The sequence below is a fragment of the Phocoena sinus genome, chromosome 9 (genome assembly GCF_008692025.1).
Source record: "Phocoena sinus isolate mPhoSin1 chromosome 9, mPhoSin1.pri, whole genome shotgun sequence".
In the NCBI taxonomy this organism is placed as follows: domain Eukaryota; kingdom Metazoa; phylum Chordata; class Mammalia; order Artiodactyla; family Phocoenidae; genus Phocoena; species Phocoena sinus.
The window spans coordinates 2,580,934-2,598,109 of record NC_045771.1 but is presented as its reverse complement, the minus strand read 5'-3'; positions in this window follow the sequence as shown (position 1 = coordinate 2,598,109).

Below are 17,176 nucleotides of genomic sequence, written 5' to 3'. Positions count from 1 at the left end.
GCCTCTTCGCTTAACCCTGCTTCCAGCCAAAACCACTCGAGCGTCACTCCCGTCACCCCCCAGGCTCGGCAAGGAACGAACTCTGTAGAAAAGGAAGGAGCCAAAGAAAACCGGCACTAATGAACTTTCCATTACCACCACCACGTGCGCCGTGATAAAATATCCCTGCTTCTGCCTGCAAAACTCGATTTGAGATTGATTACGAACTGCTTTCAAGGCCCGTGCAGTCATCTCTGAAATCAAGTCGTTTATTAAACTGGAGTGTACCGCGGCGTTCTTTATCCGCTAAAATATCAAGTTAAAAAATTGAGTGTTTTAAGGTTTTTGAATGTCTACACTCAAAAGACCCTAAAGAAAGTAGCTCAAAGCGCACAGTCAAAACACAAGTTACGTTTTTATTTACACCTTTAACTGTGCCACTTTAGCATCGTAAGTTGTAAATAAAACCAAAAACATAGGTTAGCAAATTGAAAATCTGTTTCAGAAACGAAAGATTAAATATCTATCGGGACTTAAAAGCTAGAAAACAGAGGTAGATTCTTAAATTACAGTTTATCAAGCAGATCATCAACAGAATGGTTATGGTTTCTTCCTGCCCTGCGTGTGCTTTCGTATATTTCCTTGTCTGGTCCATATGAATAGGCTCATAGCACTTTCTGCATGTCCACAAAGCAGCGTTTTTAACCTCAAAGTGAAGAGTTGGCTCTTTCATTTAAAAAATCTAACTGTGATCAAGAATCCATTCTCTCTCCCCCCTCCCTAACCCTCTCCTTCCCCAATCAAACTGTAAACACCGAGGGGCCACGCTATCACTGAATGGAGAGGGTCTGAGCATTGGCAGGGCGCTTTTGGAACCCTGGATGCCGTCCTTTACACACCACAGTATCTCCCGTTGAGAGGAGACTACTCTGGAAACTGTTTTTTTTTTTTTTTTTTTTTTTAAACTGACCTGACGTTCTGAGCTGCGTGCAAAAATCCTGAGTGTATAAGATCTGAGCAAATCAGGATGTCAATATGCGAGACCTTCCACAACTTACTTTTGAGAGCCGTGTTATTTATTTCCTGGGTTGATGCTTTTGAAAGAACAGTCGCCACAAGATAACTTTCCACCAAACGGGACTGTCTTCCTTATTTTGAAAGTGGAATTTTACGTATTTGAATATAGTAGTATTGTACCTATTTTAACGCAGATATGTTATAACTAGGGATCAACACGCGAATCTTGCTGATTTCATACATCTTTGAAGGCTAACTGGCTTTTTGATGTAACTGCTGGCTCTTTTGAGTAAATGTTCTTTAGTAGAAAGAGTAGGAAATGTTACAGGCAGAGAGCTCAGAAAATGCCACGTTACAATCTTCACTGAAAGCAAGAAAGGAAAACACCCAACGTGAGACCTAGTAGTGTTCGTTTTACAGAAATATTTTTTAAAAACCGACCTAAAATGCCAAAGCGTCCGATTTTGTGAGAAAATTTTAAAGAAAAAGATGTTTATGCATGACAGCTATTTATACACTTATTAAAATGTACATGATCAGGGTTTTAAATGATTCCACTTAGTTGAACTACATTCACTAAACTTAAAGACTGTTCAGGGAATAATTGAGCCTTTTTCTCCCCTCAAAGCGTTTTGATTCTAAGAGTGCAATAAGTATTGAGACAAGTGGGATAAAACTAAGTCTTTCTTCCTACACTATGAAGATTCTGAATAGTACTTGTCAATAAAGCAACTCCTATTGTAATCTTAGGGGAGCATTTCCTCCACCCTGGAAGGAGGGTCTCAGAGATACTAACCTCATTAAAATATGAATGAAAAAGGCCGCCATCATTGTATCAGGAGAAAACCGATTCACTGGCATGGTTTTCCTATCAGCCATTACTTTTACAGACAGACTCATTTGGTATACGTTATAAATACAAAAACGATCTGCTACACTTTCGTTACTATCTTAGCACACCCTCATCAAAGTAAATCCTAACTTTTGCCATTTTGGAATCTAGCTACGACTCTAAATCATACTTGGTATATGTCGTGCTTATTATTATTTTTTTCTTTGGGGCCTCTTGTGACCATGTGCTTACTGTGTGGGCAATGACATGGGAGTGGGAGGAGATACTCAGATCCCAACTTGAAAACGGAAAAAGGTAGTTGAAAGTTTTGGCTTTGGTTTCTTGAGAAAACTGGAGTTAGGGATCTACTCCAGATCACTATAGCAACACTTTAATAACAGTCAATTACAGGGTGCCTCCCATGTTCGTTCATTACTGTGTCTCTGTTCATCCTGCAGCAAATTTCTGGCTTGATAGCTATCACAATTATGTTACAGTTCACAGTCTGATGTGGAGACTGTCCTTGTGGTACACTGTCTTTTTCATAAGTCTGACAATTTTGGAGTGTCCCTCAGATAGGAAACCAGCACTTAGCCTGCTTAGTGACCGATAGTTAGTTTCACATTGTTGCAAAGATTTTCTTTCTAGAGGTTTAGTTAATGTAAAAATTTTAACTGCGTTACAGCAAATATTACATCTAGTTTAATCACTAACTTTTCATCCATAAAAATACTGAAATCACTTCTGATGTTAGTTAAAAGTCAATATTTAGAAGTGAAAATTCAAACCTTCTTTGCTCTAGGCTACAGCAGGGAAAGCAAAAATTCAGAAACTCTTCTAAGTTGATGAGATCTATAATTAGCTTTTATGTTAATTGACTGCCATGAGTTTGTTGTGTGACACCATATAATATGCAAATAGCATTGACTGTTTAGTTTTATTGAACAAAATAATTAGAAACCTAAAGAAGCTCATTTCGATGAGGAATAATAAAGGTTGATACATTTTCCAGTGTTCTGTGTATCAGAAAAAACGAATCCCATGTGGACTTAATCAATAAGAGAGATTTCAAGTGGCCTTTGTTCAGAGAGCCAGACAACAGGATTAATATTAGTTTTTCCATAAATTCGATGTGAAAACAGGTGAATTTATGCAATCAGTAAAACCTTGGGGGCAAAAATACGAAGATTGCAGCACAATTTACCACAAATGACACAGTAAATTTAGGAAAGTAACATCAAAATTCTGCCCCCTTTAATCTGGATACTGGAAAAAGGCACTCTTATTATTCGAAACAAAGTATTTTGCGAGTGTTTCCTCTTCTTACTCGTGGAGACATTGTGTCTACGTAACGTATACTCTCAGGTTGTGAGAAAAATAATAAAACAAGAACAACGTGATTTGGGGGGAAATTTTCCCCAGAATTCAAAACTATTAAAGTTTCAATCACATTTTCTTATTCTGGAGCCTGTCTTCAACTTAACAGTATAGAAAACTTGAAAGTATAGAAAAATCGTATGATGGATCCCCGTTAATGAGCTCCAAATGGGGGTCATCTAACTCAATTTGACTTTTTCCTAAAGTTAAAAAAAATACTCTCTTTTCATTATTAAATACAAAATTGGAACCGCCATTTGATTTCTCATCTTAAAAACTATTCTATTCGTCTTCAAAATAACTAATTTTCAAGCATTTTAGGTGAACCGAATACAGCTCTCCGCGTGGAAAATGTTATAATTTTTCAACCTTTGTTAACAATCACTCTAAGTGAGGATTTAGCACGACCTTTTCATGCTCCTTCTGAGCTTTGACCTCTGCTGGCTTACCCCGGAAGGATTTTGCAGATTAAAAAAGAAAGTAATAGAAGAAAGTAACAGTGCTTAAAAGGGCAAAGGCCGTTAAGACTGCAACAGTGATAGAGGTGATGTGAATTGGTTCATTCGCTCAACAATATTTATTCAACTCCACCTCCGTGTCAGACAAACATACCTCTCTAATTCGGACTTTTTAAAGGGGACTCTTCCGTGATTCTGAATAAAAGTGAAAAGAAATACTCGAAAAAGACTGCCTGGAAGAGAGTCAATAAATGCTAGTTGATGATAATTTAAAGATCACATGAATACAATATCTCTGTCCTTATTTGACAGTTTCTGTCCCCCCCCATCTGCGTGTCTTTCACCATCTTGCTACTGAAAACACAATAGTTATCCCTTTCTAACCACCTCTGCAAAACACTTTCTCAGAATAGAAGAGGCGAAAAGTCACGTTTGCGGAACCTGTTGTGGCATTTCTCAGTTTCATCATCTGTGTACTTGTGGGCAAGTGGTGAGATTTCCCTGGAAAACCTTAGAGGTCTCAGAGGAAAAGGATGAAAGAATGGGGTAAGTTAAGAAGCTCTGGGTGTTCCCTCTCCACAGTTGTGGAAAACACACATGCACATACCAGTTCCCGCTGGCTGCAAAGAAAGCACTCTCTCTCTCTTTTTTTTTTTTTTTTTGGCCACGCCATGGGCATTCAGGATCGTAGTTCCCTGACCAGAATTGAACCCGCGCCCCCTGCAGTGGAAGCCAGGAGTCTTAACCACTGCCAGGGAAGTCCCTCTTTCTTTAAAAACATTTTTAAATAGAAAAAGTTGCACATTCACTTGATTTTTTTTAATCCAGAAGGAACAAAAGAATAGAATCAAAAATAAGGCTGATGCTCCCCCAGACCCTGAAGCCCAGCTCTCCTTCCCCCAGAAACATTCTAAGTGCACCTCTATGAGTGTGTAATGAATGTGTGTGTGTGTGTATGTGTGTGTCCGTGTTTGCCTGTATGCACGGGTGCCTGTGTGTGTCCATGTGTATCTATGTGTGCATGTAGGCGTGTAAGCATGTGTGTCCGTGTGCGTATGTGTCCATGTGTGAGTGTGTCCATGTGTGCAGTTGTGAGTGTCCCTCCTCCTCTTTTTACAGGATCCGAGCACAGCACACCCCCTGTCTTCCTCACTTGGGGGTAAGAGGTTTCAGTCACGCCCGGGAGGCTGAGGACCGTCTCCTGGCGGTCACTGGATGAAGGTGCACTTACTATGGGGGCATCAAAACTCAAATCCATTTTTTTTTAAATTTTATTTTTACTTTTTTGGTCGCATTGGTCTTTGCTGCTGCGCACGGACTTTCTCTAGTTGCGTTGAGCGGGGCCTACTCTTTGTTGTGGTGCGTGGGCTTCTCATTTTTGTGGCTTCTCTTGTTGCAGAGCACGGGCTCTAGGCACGCAGAGCTCAGTAGTTGTGGCACACGGGCTTAGTTGCTCCGCGGCATGTGGGATCTTCCCGGACCAGGGCTTGAACCCGTGTCCCCTGCATTGGCAGGCAGATTCTTAACCACCTAGCCGCCAGGGAAGTCCTCAAGTCCATTTAGATTCAAAGATGCCCTACATCCCAAGGGCAGGTTCAAAAGGGGAGCTCCCGCCCACGTGAGCTATGGCAGACTCTCTCTGGAATATTTGTTCAAAATCTGTTTGGGGATATATCTTAGCTTATTCTATCCTGAAACAATGGTTTTGAGAGGGTCGGGGCCAGTGTTTTTAACCCCCTTTCCTGGGTGAGGAGCCCCAGGCCCCAGGGACTTCCTTCCACGACCCACCGTGAGGCTGCAAGGTCATTGCTCTCCATGCCCTCCAGGTCCTGTGCCTGAGGACACAGCAACGCAGACACTGCGGCCGGGAAGACCTCGGAGATCCCACGGTAAACCCCCCACTCCTCAGGTGGGGAGACTGAGGGTCAGACGGGAGCGACTTACCTGAGCACCACCCGGCAGAGCCAGGGTTGGAAGCCAGCTGCTCTAGTCGGTGCACGCTGCTGCCCTCCACCAAGCGACCAGGTGCGGCCACTCCCCAAATTCCTGGGTGACGCCCTAACCCCCAGGACCTCAGGATGTGACCTTATTTGGCGACGGGGCCTTTAAAGAGGTGATGAAGGTGAATGAGGTCATGGATGGGCCCTGATCCCATAGGACTGGTCCTTATAGGAAGAGGAGATCAGGACACAGACACGCACAGAGGGACGGCCACGTGTGGACATGGGGAGACGACAGTGTCTACACAGCAAGGAGAGAGGCCTCAGGAGGAACTGGCCCTGCCCGCACCTGGATCTGGGACTTCCAGCCTCCAGGGCTGGGAGACAACACGTTTCTGCCATTGAAGCCGCCCGAGCTCCTAATACAGTCCCAGACCATGGAGCCCCCGCCTGAAGTCTTGCTAGGACAGCCCAAGCCCAGGAGGTGACTGGGGGCTGCTCGGGAGCCTGCCATGACGGGGAGACATGGAGCAACGCGTGATGCATGCTGGTCTGCCTCGGTGCACAGGTGCTGTGATCCCGTCTGAGCCGGGGGCAGGACTCCGCACAGGCCCCCAAGCACCTCCATCCTGGTCTGGCACCACCTACAGCCCGCTGAGGGCTGGACCAGACGCTGGCCTCCTTGATCTCCCAGAGTCCTCGCCGGTAAACCTGGGACGAAGACGACACCTGTTCTAGTGTATCTGATCAGGTCAAGTAACTGGTAGGAAAATCTTTCGAGAGTTTGACGCGACAAGTAAACGTAAAGGGTTATGATTACTTCCCCTCCGATGGATGCTGACTGTTTTAGTTTGTAAATGCCTTAAAAGTGATGCCGACTGACTTTTGCACTCTCCTTACCCGTGGGCTAGTAGGATGGTCCGGTGACTCCAAGGCAGTGCCTTGAAAAGTTGGCCTGAGGACCTCTTGTCATTTTCTCCCCTTCCCATCCTCTCAGAATCCGAGAGCTATCAAGCATGGGCATCCAGACCCATGGCACTCAAAGCGTGGTCACTACCACCTGCTGCGTCAGACTGCCTGTTTCCAAGACCCTCGGGCAGCTGTGTGCTCAGAACAGAGCAGTGTTGCTTAGAATCCTGCGGACGGCGGTCAGGGTGGCAACGCGAGGGGCTGCTACCTGCGCTGACGTTTCTATTTTCTGCTTCTGTGCTCAGCCTAGAAAGAGCAGAAACTGGAGGAGGACCAGTTAGTATAGAGAGACCAAGCGAAAGGCTTGTCCTTAGAAACACATGTGGGATGACCTGGAAAGAGGCCTCCGTCCTCAGACCCAACAGCACCCAGGTAGCACCTGAGGATCTCACGCTCCTGTTCCCCTGATGAGCGCTACACTGGGAGAGACAGCGGATCACGAGTGAGCAGACGCAGTTCCAGGACGGAGATCTTTCATCGACACCCAGAGAAAACCGAGAGGAGCTGAGGACGGTGAGGGCGTCACAGCCGCTCCCAGGCGCCCAGCTCGAGAGTCAGGTCTGTTGTATTACAGGCTGAACATTTTCTAAAAAATATGTAGCTCATTCTCATGGCATTGTTTTTCTCTCGTGTGTTTCTGACCTTCCCTCTCTTCTCCAGACCCATGTCAGGCAGGGGTGCTGTCCCAAGTGTGACTTTGCCAGGATGTCCTAGCGCCAGGAGGAGCTCTCTGAGCTGGGTGCCCGTGTAAGGACCCACCCCTTCTGCACTAGGCCCCACGGGCCACAGCCCTTCTAGTAAGAAGCGGTTAAGAAGAGAAGGGATAGTGGTTTCTCTGATGCACCAAACTCAGGTCACCCAAGGCAAGCAGCTTGGAAATGGCTTTAACACGACATTGAAGATCCCGCACGTCCACCTGGCTTGGAAGTCCCTTTGTCTCAGGAACTCCCAGTTTTGGGACTTCCCTGGCGGTCCAGTGCTTACGACTTCGCCTTCCAATGCAGCGGGTGTGGGTTCGATCCCTGGTCGGGGAGTTAAGATCCCACATGCCTCGTGGCCAAAAAACCAACACATAAAACAGAAGTAATATTGTAACAAGTTCAGTAGACTTTTAAAAAATGGTCCACGCCAAAAAAAAAAAAGAAAAGGAAAGAAAACAGAGCCAGTCAGTCCTAGGGTACTGAGCAGACATGCAAAGGGGGCAGGTCATCGGTAAACTCTTGAAGTGTTTGGGGGGCCGCCACACCTCAGGGCCAGAGGGAAGGGCTGTCGGTGTCTCTGCTGGTCCTGCTCACTCTTGGATTCCAGTTCTGTCGCATCTCTTAAAGCCTCAAAAGAATGAGCACAAAACTTGGCCCTGATTGAGACCCCGCCCAACCTCTCTCCAAGGAAGATGGAGAGACTGTTAACAAGTCAGCTTTGTTCTTACGCAAGAGGACAGTTTTGTTTGTGTTGTTTCATTTTCAGCGTTCAGGCCGCTAGTGACCGCGACTCTTCCCAAGTCAGCGCGCACAAGCTAAGCGTGCAATGGTACGCTGCTTCACTCAGGCAACGGGACGCAGACGCGAGGGGGGAGTTCTGCCCGCTGTCTCAGCATCTCTACACCCAGGCCCTGGCCCTTCCCAGCCTTCGTCCACATGGGACTGTGCACGCCTGTGCATCCCCACCGCCCTGCCCCGTCGCAGGCCTTTCCAGGGGCACCCGGTCCTGTGATCATCTGGGTGGCAGCGCCTGTGAGAATCTATGGCCCGTCTCAAAGCTCCTTCACTTTGGGACAGGTAGGGAGGGGGTTGCCCCCGGTTAAAACATGATGAATAACTCCGCTCTGAGCACTCCTGTAGATGGAGTGCTTTTTCTTTCTCCTGTTGGATTATTTCCTCAGGCCGTGTTCCTAAATGTGGGGTAACTAAGTCGCGTTTGGTTTTATCTGCTGATACTTCTGGTCGGGGTATGAAACCCAATCCAGCTAATAGAGAGACATCTATGAAAATAAACTATGAATCAAGTCGCGGTGAAGTTCCTCAGCGGTTTCCCTAAAGAGGAACGGCTCCCTCGAGGCCCCGTGTGCTGGGGATTCCTCAGAAACCTGCTCCGAGTAGAGAGCGGATCATGGAAGGAGCAACAGTTTGGGTTTACCACGCAGCCTGGAGGCACCTCTCAGTGCCCGGCAACGCCCACCAGTGTCTCTTCATTCCTTCACGTGTTACCACTTTGCCCGCTGCTAATGTTTCCGAAAGGAGATAGACCCGAGGTCATTTTGCTGCCTTTGAGCTGAGTTTTCTTTATCACTATTTAAAGATTAACAATCCCAAGAGGTAACATGAAATCTCTTCCTTCCTGATTCTCTGTGCATTTGGATAAATATTATCTTTCTGCTGGTTAACGTCCAGATCTTTGAGAAGGGTTACACTTCTAAATCGGGAGTAAGAAACACTCCCCCTAATGCTCCCAACGGGAAAGAACCCCTGCCCATCGTTCTGCCAGGTCCCAGGAGCCTGGGCTGCGGGTGGAGTGAGGCCTCAGGGCTCCACGATCGCAGAGGCAGTGGGCATCCGCTAAACTCCACTCACCGAGAGCGGTGCTGAGAAGTGAGAATGAGTGAACTGTTCCGACGGGCAGGGCAAGGCCCCTCCCGGTGCGGGAGCCCTGAGAACGGTTCACAGGAGACCCCCACAGCCGAGAGAGTCCGGCACGAGTCACAGACCTAAGCGGTGAAATCAACCACTTGACCGACGTTTACCGAGCACCTGCTAGGTGCCAGGCGTTGAGCTAGATGTGAGGAGACAGCAGGGAACAACAATATGGTGGTCCCTGTCCTCCCAGAACCTGTGGGCGGGGCCCCTACCTGAAATCACACAGGGGCCATGTTGGCCTCGGGGTCCCCCAGGCCACCACCTGTTTTGTGTCGTGAGCCATGACTGGTTTTTACATTTACAAATGGCTGAAAAAATCAAAAGAAGAATATCTTGTGACACGGGAAGATGATAGGAAATTCAAATTTCAGTGTCCACAAAAAGTTGTCTAGGTCTTTCCAGAAGACTCTTGCCCAGCCCCCCTCTGGCGAGCCAAGCTCCTCTGCCCAGGTGGAGCTGGGCAGAGCCGTTCCGTCCTCACTCAACCCCGCCTGCCGAGTGACGCAGGCCCGCCTCCGTGGCTCCCGCCTCCCCAGCATCTTCCCTTCTCTGGATGCCAATAGCGCCTCTCTCCTGGAGGACCCAACGATAGTTCTTCCAGATTTGTTTACATACACATGCATGCACACGTGTAGACACACATGCACGCACAGACACTGAGTGAGCCGCATCGTCCCCAATGGGGCGTAGAGATGCTTCTACCCGGGGCCTGCCTTTACCTACCTGTACGCGGCGACACCACAGTCACTACAATAGTGAAGCTTCGCACATATGCCTTGGTCCAGGACCCCACCCCGCGATGGGGTGGACATTGTTATCTCACGCTGCAGGCCAGGAAACTGAGGCCTCGAGAAATTCACATAGTGATTTCAGGGAGGCCTGGGATGGGACAGATGCCCCAGGCCTGCATGTCCCCCACCGGCACCACATAACCAGCCCCACAGTGGACACAGCAAATGTCTGTGGCCTCCACGGCCTATTCCAGGCCTGCTGCCCGGGGCCTCTCCCAGCGAAACCCCCTTCTCTCCATCCACGAGGCCTGCCGCAGGGGCCCCCTCCCCGTCCTGTCCATCCCACCTCACCAGATGCAGCCCTCGAGATGCAGGTCTCTTGCTCCAGGTCACAGAACTCGTGTATACGCTAAGCCGGAAGCTAATCGGGTCCATGTGATGCCAAAGCCCTTCTCTGAGTGTGGGGGGCCAGAGGGAGTGACCCTTCCCCTGCTTTCAGGGCGTGTGCACTGCCACGCACAGCCCTGGACAGACACCTCTCACCTCTGGCACCGAGGAGGCGCCCCAAAGCTACTGTTTCTAGAACAGTCAGTGTCACGGAACTCAGTCTCTCGCCTCAGTCATCTTTCTCAAAGACAATCAGTGCGTTGCTTTCCCTCCAAAGTTTCCAAGGAAAGAATCGTTCGAAACCACCAGATGCAAAGCTGCAGTGCATTCAACCCAGCTCCCTCACTGACGGCTGCGTGGTGCCCACCGCCAGGCCTGGTTCCTTTTGTGCTGAGGAAACAGTGCAATCCTCTAAATGCATCCCCTTTACCCCTCCGTTCCTCCTGATTTGTGGATTCAAACAATTCTGATTCTGTGGACTAGGAGCAATTAACGGGATGAGGGATTTATTAAGGATAAGTCATGCCAGACAGTTTGGACAGCTTGTTTTGAGTGTGACGGAATTACAAAATGCATTATGTATTTAGACTTCTGTGCAGCATCTAATACCAGGCTCGTGAAATTATTCTTGCCAAATGGTCTGAACCAGCCTGGATGAGAGCAGTCTCAGGTACCGGAAGCGGAGGCAAAGATCAGAGACAAAGGATACAGGGCACTCGGCTGCACGCCCAGATGGAGGCCGGGAAGGGGGCTGCATTTCATGAGGGCCGTGGAGGTCAATGTTAGCATTTGTTTCCCTAACATGTTTATTGTTGATCTGGACGGAGGCCGCTGCCGGCCACCATGCTACGTGGGGCGGGACGTGCCAGCCCCGACTGGGCGGCCCTCAGCCTTAGCAGCCAGCGAACAGGAAGAGGGGCTGCAGAGGGCTCCCTACCCACCCTCCAGCACCCCCGTCAGCTGAGAACGCCCAGCAGGAGGGCAAGGTGGGAACACAAACCCCCTGAGCCTTATGGAATCAGCAAGACAGAACTGGGAGGCCCCGGGGTCGCCACCTCTAAAGCCTGCACGGATCGAATTGTGTCCCCCTAAAAGATAAGCTCACGCCCACACACCCGGTGCCTGTGAACACAGTAGGGTCTTTGCAGATTGTAGGTAGATAAGATGAGGTCATATTCGGTGAGGATGGGTTCTAATCCAATGTGACGGATGTCCTCATAGGAATGGAAGAAGAGACACGACACCCAGAGAGGGGAGGGCCACGAGCTGACGGATGCAGAGACTGTGGAGGTCACATCTCCAAGCCAAGGAGAGCCAAGGAGCGCCAGCCCCCACCAGAAGCTAAGAGAGGCAGGGAACCCGTTTCCCCTGGGTCCCCAAGAAAGAACCAACTGCCAACACCTTGGTTTTGGACTCCTGGCCTCCTGAACTGTGCGACAATCCATCTCTGTTCAAGCACCCGGTTCGTGGTGCTCTGTGGCACAAGTCTGGCTTTAGAAATGAAGAACTAACAAGCGAGTCCAGTGGCCCAGACACCCGGAGGCAGGAGGTGGAGCTGTAGATGGGAGAAGCTGGGGAAACCACACTCCCACACTGGGGAGTAGATTCATTTCCCTCCGGGATCTGAGCGGGAAAGGGGGCGTTGCCATCCTCTTCAGGGTCCCTGGGAGGATTCAGGTCAGGGAGGGAGCAGCCTGCCGGCCGCTAGGGGGCACCATCAGCTCCTGGTGCATAGTCTACCCTGGCTTTTGTTTGTATTGATCGATTGAAACGCATGCGTGGCCAGGGTTTGGTCAATTAACCTTAATTCTGTGCTAAGCTACTGTAATCTTTAATTCTCTCCCATCACTTTATGCCCTCCGATAATTATTATTCTTATCGGTTCAGGGGCATCGAATCATCTGTTTTATTTCCTCTCCCTGAGGATAGCGTGGCGCTTAGTCTTTCTATATGCCCAAATGCTAACGTCAGTGTTTTCTCGCTTAGCCAGAACATTTGTTAGTCAGGTCACGTTGCCTCTGTCCGTGTCTTGTATGCTGCCCACTAGCACCAGTAGCAGCAGAGCGCGTGGGGACCGAGGAGGAGGGTGCTAGAGACCCAGGGCTGGGGGCTGGCTGTGTGCGAGCCTGCTCTGGGTGAGCAGGGCTGGGGGCACAGGGCAGCCTTCCCAAGTCTAGAAACTCCAACTCTGGTATCATAGGCTCCTTTTATGTCATCCTGGGCTTGAGCAGCGCAAGCCTGATACCATAGACACTTATAACATCATCTAATTAAATACCCAGGAGTTAACAGGCGATGAATCCTCTTTTTTCCTTGACATTCTATCATTTTCCCAGGAGCTTCACAAAATAGTGGAAATAGTCCCCAGACACCTCACAGAACCAAAGGAGGAGAAGTGACGCACCTATCAAGCAAACACCTGTTCTCTCATTTCACAGAAATTGAGGCCACGCTATGAGCAAAGTATTGTGCTATGTGGCGTAGGGAGCGGGGAGATACAAGATAAAATGTGTCCTTCAGGGTAGAGATGTAGGACAGCACACAAATAACTAGGATAAAATGCAGGATTTAACAAATGCTCTAAAAGAGCTACAGAAATACTTGAATGTCCAGAACCTGTGAGGGAACGTCTGTATTTCAGTTTCTGACAAATTTATCTTTGAGAAAAGCTAACGTAGTGTCCTTCTAATGCAACAGGGAGGGGAGTATGGTTCGTTTAATCAACGGTGCTAACACATAGGACTTGCTTTCAGCTGGAAGAAAAGAAAGCTGGATCGTACCTCATACCATATCCAAAAACTGCGTTCTGTACAGACTCAATGTTGAAACATAAAAGCACAAACTCTTGGAAGAAAATTCAGAAAACTATTAGTATGACAACTGGGGGGGGAGGTGTTCTTGACAAGATGAGACACCAACAGGCGTCATGAAAAGAGACTGTCTGTGGGGCAAAGGGTGCAAAGCCACAGACAAACCTCAACCAAGAACACGTGTGGGCAGCATGGAGCTTCCTGTCCTTACACGGTGACTTGGGAAATAACGTAAAAGACAAACAACCCAACAGAAAATGGGTAAAGGATACAAATGAGCAACTCGAAGCACAGGAAATCTGCTTAGCAACCTAGGAGCCACTGAAAGGGAAATTAAGACGAAAATGAAATACCATCTTTCATGTTTTAGATTACCAGAAATTAAACAATTATATTATCTGGTGCAAAAATGCAAGAAAGGTCTCATGCACGGCCAGTAGGGACATAAAACGTGGCAGCATTTGGGGAAAGTAACCTGGCGACATGGATTCCAGTGAAGATGTACCTACTCTTTGACCCCTGCCCTCTTGAGAGTCTGTCCTGCAGAAATCACATGCACCAGACACGGGGATGTGTAATCAAGGAGGCTTGTTGCCTATGCTGCTGTAGTAGCAACAAACCGGAAACAACCTGTGTGTCCATCTACAGGAGAATGGTCTCATTGACCAGGCTAGATCTCCATCCACTGACCTGGAGGGGGTCCATGACATATTTTCATTAAGTGAGCATCTTAGCCTGGGCCACCATTACAAAACACCACAAATTTGGTGGATTGACCAGTAGAAAATTTTTATCACAGTTCGGGAGGCTGGACATCCAAGGTCAAGGAGCCGGCTGATTCGGTGTCTGGTGAGGACCCGCTCCCCGGTTTGCCCGTGGCCACCTTCTCTCTGTGACCTCACATGGCAGAGAGAGAGAGCTTTGGCATCTCTTTCTCTTCTTATAAGGACACCAGTCCCGTCAGATTGAGACACCACCCCCTATGACCTCATTTAACCCGAATCACCTCCTCAAAGACCCCATCTCCATCCAACACGGTCACATGGTGTGGCAGTGGGTTAGGGCTTCAGCATGTGAATGGGGAAGCAACAGTCCAGTCTACAGTGTAAGGAGAGCATTCAAACTTAACATTTAAATTCACTGAGGACTTCCCCGGCGGTCCAGTGGTTAAGACTCTGTGCTTCCACTGTGGGGGATGTGGGTTCGATCCCTGGTTGGGGAACCAAGATCCCACATGCTGCACAGAGCAGCCAAAAAAAAAAAAAAAAAAATTCATTGAACATTTCCACAGTCTTCAGAGGAACAAATGTAGCATGATTTTACTATTTTATTGTATTTTTTGTCTGTGCCACACGGCGTGTTGGATCTTACTTCCCCGACCGGGGATCGAACCCAGGCCCCCTGCATTGGGAGCACAGAGTCTTAACCACTAGACGACCAGGGAAGTCCCACTATTATTTTTAAATGACTAAAAGACAAAAACTAAAACATATCAAATGGGTATGTTTGTGCAGGTTTGAGTGGGTGTGGAGGATGCTGGGAAGGAAGTGCTCTCACCCTGGATTATCTGAGTGGGTGGGAAGCCATTGGGGAGTGGGGGGAAGGGACTGTGTATCTCTAGTTCAAATGACCGTGTTACTTCTGCAATGTAAGTTTTTTAATGAAGAAAAATTTGAAAACCCGAAGTAGAGTCACCAGACAGGCATGTCCTCTAGTTCGATTTAGGTACCACCTGAAAACTGCTCAAAAACCCATCAGGGGCTCCCAGCCCACTGCTCCCCGCTGTCTAGGGACTCCTAGAAGCCCCCCGAAACCCAGCCTCTGGGTGGCACGGGCCGACCCTCCGCCAAGAACTCAGCTCCTTCCCTGAAACCCCCGGGACAGCCGCCCACAGAGCTGTCTGGCTAAACAGGTGATCTTATTAGCGGACCCAGCAGCCTCTGAAATATTAAAGGCTACTCTTCATCCCACATTTTTACATAGAGCTCTCCAGACAGACCAAACTCAGACCATTCAAGTGGCCGAAGAGGCCTCCTTCCCTCTGATGTTTCCAGAAAGTTCAGGAGAAAGGGCATGAGAAGAGCCCCCAGAGCCTAATTATTTTTTCACTTGACTTAAACGGTGGGCAGGGGAGTCAGGCCTCTCTTAATATAAATTTTAAAGCCTCTCAGTTGAACCTTTGTCCACTGCAGCACTTCTGTTCATCCTGTCAATTCATCTTATCGCGAGCAGGGCCCCCGACTTTTCCTTCTCTGTCCCACGTGAAGCTCGGCAGGGGGACTCGGGGGCTGGCCCCGTCGTGGAGTCCGCTTGGAGCCGGAGAGAAGGGACGTTCAAGTCCAGCCCTTGAAAACCATGCGTCGGAGCTGCCCGAGCAGGCCGTGTAGGCTGAGACAGCTTCCCCACCCAGAGCCGAGCCCTGCGGGAGAGTAGGTGGTCTTCACGCCCCACCAGGGCGACACGCGGCCCCCTCCCTCCGAGCACTGTCTTTTAAGTGTCTCTCCTTTGTTAGAGACCTGGTTACAGACAAAGATTCTGCACCTGCCAGGGAAACGACTGCCCCCCGGCAGTGAATACTGGGCTTCAGAGCCTGGGAGACCACAGGAGGGGGAACCTGCCGGGGGGCTGCAGCCTGCGGCTGGCTCGGCAGGCTGTGCTCTCCCAGCCTCGCTCCGACCTCGGGTGCCCTTGGCCGTCCTGGGTGTCCTGCCTGCATCTCGCTCTGGGCATCTCCGTGTCTGCTGGCCTCCCTGCAAGGACTCCAGTCACTGGATCAGGGCCCATCTTTATCCAAGATGGCCACATCTTAACTATAAACATGTGCGAAGATCCTATTTTCAAATAAGGTCGCAATCTGAGGCTTTGGGTGGACGTGCGTTGCCGGGGGCGGGAGGGCGGGTAGAGCGCTACTCCATCCAGCGTACCGCCTCACCAGGGTGGCGTGTGATTTTTTTCCATGCCCCTTCCCTCCTTTATGTCCTGCTGGCGTGTCCCTCTCTCCGAACTGGATCTGACCACAGCCGAGGTGCAACACCAGCAGCTAAGGGCTTCAGTCGTAGGACGGCAACGCAACCCCAGGGGGCCGTTCTTTGTACAGTTACAGCCACTCCTTTCTCCAAACACCAGAATTCCGGATCTAAGTAAAGAAAAGTCCTGATTTCCGCAGAACAGGGCTTCTCCAGTTCGGTGCTGTTGACATTTAAGACCAGATCATCTTTTGTCATGGAGGCTGTCCTGTGCTTACAGCGCCCCTGGCCTCTACCCGCAGATGCCAGCAGCGCCCCCTCCCCGCGGTTGTGAAAACCAAGCCCGTCTCCAGACGTCGCCCAGTGTCACCCCCAGCGCAGAACCACTGCTGCCCAACCAGTTTCCCGGGTGTAAAGCCTCAGCCGAAGCGTTCTGGCGGGAAACATGGCTCTGCCCCCCACCTGGCTCTCTGGCCGCCCTGTTCTTCCTTGCAGCTGTGTCAGGGCTGACCCCTGCGCAGCACATCGTAGCGTCCTCGGCCAAACAAGTCCAGCCCGACCCCCCTCGCCTCGCCCCGCAGGTGAGCACGCTGGCCTCCAGGCCTCCGAGGGCGGGTGCTGCCAAACGGGTGACCACGTACACTTTATGTGGGAGTAGGCTTCTCCTCGTAATAGACCCTTAAAAAGAAAAAACTCTGGGCCATACTAGGCCCAAATCCTTGACGATCAATCTTCTCTGCCTTCTACAGTCACTTTTTTTTGTTTTAATTGAAATTGAAGGAATAGTGGCCATATTTGGCACTGGCCTCTGTGGCTTAACGCTAAACTAAATCAAAGATTTTCTTTCCCTCAAAATTGTGTGAACTTGCGCGTAGGTCATTAGAGTAGTCGTGACATTTGAACTTGGATGGAGGTTTAGATAACAGTTAGAAGGTTAAAAACGTGTTTGGACAGTAGGAGAGGTCCTCAAGCCTCAGACCGCGGCCTTGCCGAGTGCACGGCCAGATGTTGGCTGGCTGACCCTGATCGTACCCCGCCTTCCTCCTCCTCTCCCTCTGCGGGTTGGGATGCGAGCTC